The sequence below is a fragment of the Sparus aurata genome, chromosome 10 (genome assembly GCF_900880675.1).
Source record: "Sparus aurata chromosome 10, fSpaAur1.1, whole genome shotgun sequence".
Taxonomy (NCBI): domain Eukaryota; kingdom Metazoa; phylum Chordata; class Actinopteri; order Spariformes; family Sparidae; genus Sparus; species Sparus aurata.
The window spans coordinates 29,806,835-29,811,918 of record NC_044196.1 but is presented as its reverse complement, the minus strand read 5'-3'; the positions used below and the strand labels follow the sequence as shown (position 1 = coordinate 29,811,918).

Sequence of the window (5,084 nt, the reverse complement as noted above, 5' to 3'; positions counted from 1 at the left end):
TACCGTATGTGATGATAAGAATCAGCTTTGATTCCTCCGCCAAGCGCTGTGTCGCAACACCTCAGCAGGTGCAGCTGGAGCGGGAGAGGCCTCTCAACATGGATCTGTGTTTTCTTGGAGGCATCGGTCACGTTGCGTTCATGTCACGTTGGAAAAGGGGGAAAGAACAGGTTGACAGATTGATGCAATTTGGGAACGCCGGGAGCATTGTTACCCATGGATTTTAGGACTCTAGAGGGCAGATATTAGGGATTTTTTGGTTTATTTTAATTGGGTTACATCCAATATGCCAAACATGTGACATACCTGTAATACAGCCAGGAGGGATTCATGGGGTTTCAGGGCAAAATGATGTTAACAATCCCTGCATTTTTTTGTCTTCTGTATAAAGGCAAACCACAGAAAATGGTGTCACAGTCTTACTGTAAAACCAGAAAAAAGTATAACTGTATTAACTGACTATAGTAGCTGCATTCTTGACATTAGTTTTTCTTGTAGGAGAACAAAACTTCTCTTTTTTTTAAACATTTCTTCTTGCCCCCTGTGCTCTGATTGCTTAGGAAAGTACCTGAGGAGGGCCACTGAAGGACATGATGAGAAAAAAACTGTCATGTTTCATATAACTATGTTCAGTGTATTTGTTGAATGGAAAAATCAAGTTGGAGGCCATCAAAGCCCAATGAAGGCCATTCCAGCAAAAATGTAGATTTGTCTGTTTAGTTTTTTTTTTACCTTGAAGACGTTGCATGGCTGTTACTTTGGTGAAAGCTTTTACCCGAAGCACCCTTGAACTGTAAGATGGCGATGACAACAATGAGAAGATTCTTGGATCACAAGTTCATATGTAGTGGTCCTTGTGGTCACAATGTTTCAGTCGCCTTGGTGCTGATGCGAGGTTACAACTCTGCGAAAGCATCTTGTCTCACTGTGTATGATACAAAGAGTGTAATACAACATTGAATGTATTATATATAATTTTCAAGTGGAGATGCTGGGGATTGAACCCAGGACCTCATACATGCGAAGCATGCGCTCTACCACTGAGCTACATCCCCTCTGCCAAAGTGCTGCACTGTATAATACTTCAGCCCTCATTAAAAGACAGAGGTGGGGGTGATCATGTCTTCATCTTTCTGTGGAGGAATAGTTGAATACATTTATTTTTTTACACATATGCAGCATATGAACCTAACCATAGCATGAACAGTGAAGCAACACAAAACTCGACATTATGAACGCACACATACTACGGTTGCTTACATGGCGAATGAAAATATCAGTTGCAGTGGCTGACAACAAAGCTTTTCGTACTACAGCCCGCAAAATAGTAGATTCAGCATTGTTCTGTTTTCTTTGCATGAGGAGCTCCCTCTTTCAGTCATTTCTTATTTATTCACCTTGAAGGCAGAGCAAGGATACGACTGATTCTTTGGTGAGAGGCTGTACTACCTTGAGCACTGGGTATGTTGTAGTGTTTAGTGGCCCAAAGGTGAACCAACCCTGGAGGTATGAGAGAACATAAGAAGATAAAAAAAAAAAAAGTAGAAAAGCCGGGGATTGATCCAAGGACTTCATACATGCAAAGCATGCACTCCAGCACTGAAATACACTCCCTCTTCTGGCATAAGCTCCGGGGAGGTGCTTAAAATGTCGACACTTTTTTGTGAGTAGGATTAATGAACCCCTTGCTCATTACTAATATCACTAACAAATGTATAATGAAACAAGACACATTCACTTTGTTCAATTGCTTATTCTACTCGGGGAGTCTGTGAGTGCTAAAGGCTGTCAAAACCCACAATTCACCCAGTCCACAAGGGCCCTCAAGCGACCTCTCTGCAGAGAGTCCGCTTGGGGTGCAGACTTTACTCAACTTCACTGATTGAATTACCCACAATTCATTGCAACATGGATGTGACGTTGTTATATGTCCAACAAAACGATGAATTACGAATGTGTGAAACAATTGCGTTTTTAAAACATGACTTATTAGAAGAAGTCAAGATGCATTCTATTATTGTGGTCTTTAAGCCTGTCTATCGGCGTAAGTCACTTATAGACAGGCTTAAAGACCACAATAATAATAATACAATGAGCCTTGCAGACTTGACAGTGATCACGTCACAATACGTAAACTGGAGTCTGAGATGGCTGGATGAGCTGGAGCACAGACATGAAAGTGGTATGTGTGATTGTTTTCGTATTTCAACCACGACAACAAAGTTCTGCAAGTCATTTTAACCGAAACCATGATTATGCGTCGAGTATGACAAAAAACATTTTTTTTTCCTAAACCCTAAAAAAGTATTTTTTGTTGACTAGACTTAACTAAACAGCCACAGAAGACTGGTACCACTGTGTATGTGCTGAATGAAAACAGTCTAGTGTAAATCGGTTAGAGGAATGCCATTAGAGACAAAACCTGAGCAAATGTAATGTTGTATTTTTTGCAAGAGGAGCAACTCCTCCCACTCCTTTTGTAATTTGAGCACGATATGATCAGGAATATCCGGTGTGTTATTTAATGACTCATAATAGCCATAAACCTTGGAATCATCTGAGCTCCTCTGTTGATAAGAAGTGGAGATGCTGGGGATTGAACCCAGGACCTCGTACATGCGAAGCACACGCTCTACCACTGAGCTACATCCCCTTCAATAGCATGTCACAATCTTTATCTTTCTGACAAAGACTAATGAATCATCCCAAATTAATCGAAGCAACAGTGTGATGAAATATGACAAATTGACGTTATTAAATTGCTTATCTTCCACGCTGTGAAACCTCACACCCCTCTGTTGACAGACCATGTGCTGCCAGGTTATGATTTCTGACACGAAAAGTTCTTTGAGGACTTGCTAACACAAGTTTATCACAACAGGATGAAAGAAGTGAGACCTGGTGATTTCACAACTGGAATGTATTCATGTTGTTGTTTTTTAAAAGAATGATCACAGTCACTTCAACTTCTTTATTAGTCTATATGTGACAACAAAGCTCCACAAACATTTCTAAAGTACCACATCCGTTATTTTCCCCTTAACCTAACCGTGTTGCTTTTGTGCCTGCACCTAACTAAACTGTACGTTTCATGCTACTTTATAGCACGATCTGATATTGGAGGTGTTATTACTAGAACCTCATGAATAATGTCAAACCATGACCATCGTTGCAACGGACCAATCCCATATCGGAATCACATGCACATGGCGGAAGTTGTTTCCAACACGTGGTTAACGTTGTGAAACGGCCTGTTTCACCCCGGGCCATCTTTTCCAAAGCTAAGTGTTTTTTGTTGCCCTTATCTAAGTGTGACAGAAAACTGAAAAGGGGGACATATTTAGTGAACTTAGCTTAACAATGATAACAGACTGGGCGAGAGTCCCGTACTTGCCACAATTATTTACTTACGAACGTGGACTTGGCTTGAATGTGTTGCTTTTTATCAGTGGAAATGATAGTTGTGGAGCAACGTTAACTCCGATGTCCCAGGAACAACACCAACACAGCAATATCAGACGCACTGTGCTACAGTCGTAGTCACAATACCACCGTGTGAATGAAAACATCAGTTGGAGGGCAAAATCTATTGAAGGCTGTCAGAGCCAAAAAAAAACTGTGAGAAGCCCTTCCTCCCACGTATTTCTTATTAATTCACCTTTGGGGCAGTGCAAGGCTGCTTCTCATTTTTTTTTTTTGGGGGGGGGGGTGAAGCCTTCACTGTGTTGAACATCATATCTGGTGTAGTATTTAATGACCCACAGGAGTGCTAGCATGAGAGTTCGTCTGTAGATAAGAGGTGGAGAGGCTGGGGAGTGAACACAGCGCTGGGCTACATCCCCTCTGAGAAGTGATCATACAGTATTTTAAATCCGTTTTCTCAGCAGGACTAGTGGAGTGTACATGTTACAGATTCAGCGATGTACCACTTATTATCCACCTTTTGAAATCTCTCACTTTATCAAACTTCTAGAGGCAGTTTCATAGTTTTTCTCCATCTTTGACAACCTGGACAGAAGAACCAATCAGCCGTTGCTCATTTTGGGCGGAACGAAGTTAATCAAATGCTTTTTACTTGAGCGCTGATCGTAATCTTGAGCCAACCTGGGCTTTAGTACAGCAGTTTAGACCCAATACCTGAATCCCTTCAATCTCAGCCCCGCAATAAAACAGCGGAATCCATTGTTGGGGGGGGATTAAGGGGAAAAGGTTTTGGGCCGTTTGTTCCATTTCCTCCTCAGCAGAGGTGAGAGGTGGGGGGTAAATCAGTTGGCAGCCAGCCAGCTGCGATACAAGGACCAAGAAGTGAATATCACACAGGGTGGGGGGATCGACCTGCACGCTCGCCTTGTAATCTGTTTTAAGTCAGACGTCCCGGGTGAATCGCTCGCATTCCGCTCAGGATTTCTGCTCCGTGCTTTGCAACGTGGCGCCTTCAGATTGACGGCCGGATTGATAGATTTAGATAGAGGGGTAGAAAATGCGTGCGCGGATGCAGCAGGAGGGGTGCTAAGTGTGATGGGAAACAGGGATGTGGTGGGGGGGGGGGGGGGGGGGGGGGGGGGGCAAGAGAGGTTGGAGGGTGCAGGGAGGGAGAGATAGGGGGGACAGAAAATCAGGGTGCACCCGACTTGGGTTTAATTAGGGAAGTGAAAGCTGTTAGCTAATTGAAGTAATTGTGTGTGTGTGTGTGTGTTAGTGCATGTGGCCCCTCTGCTCCTCAGGGCAGAAGTCCCCTGCCTTTTGTGACCCCCTCCCCTCTCCCTCACACACACACACACACACACACACACACACACTCTCACACGGGCTCTTACTGATTAAGTGGGCGAGCAGAATTAAAGTCCATGGCTGCGTGCGTCACTTCTCAGCCACTCGTTCGATAGATTCTTAATTCACAAGAAGCAGTGCCTTCACCCTTTTTTGGACAAAGGCGCAGCTTCCTCTTCCAAGGTCAGTGTCGCACGTGTGGTTTCGCTGCGCGCGTCTCCGGGCCCCCGCCGGCTGATCACTGCATCCGAGCCATGTAATTGCGTTGGCTGGAGGTGGCGGCTCGTCTGTCTCCCTCCATCTCTTCCCTCTGT

General features: G+C 43.9%; 2 non-coding genes across 2 annotated transcripts; both read right to left on the bottom strand.

The window, feature by feature from the left end:
* Positions 1–983: 983 nt before the first annotated feature.
* trnaa-cgc (transfer RNA alanine (anticodon CGC)) lies at positions 984–1,055 on the bottom strand. The gene has a single exon. It is a non-coding gene; the product is annotated as a tRNA-Ala (tRNA).
* A 1,526-nt stretch (positions 1,056–2,581) lies between these two features.
* Positions 2,582–2,653, bottom strand: trnaa-cgc (transfer RNA alanine (anticodon CGC)). The gene has a single exon. It is a non-coding gene; the product is annotated as a tRNA-Ala (tRNA).
* Between the last annotated feature and the right edge of the window lie 2,431 nt (positions 2,654–5,084).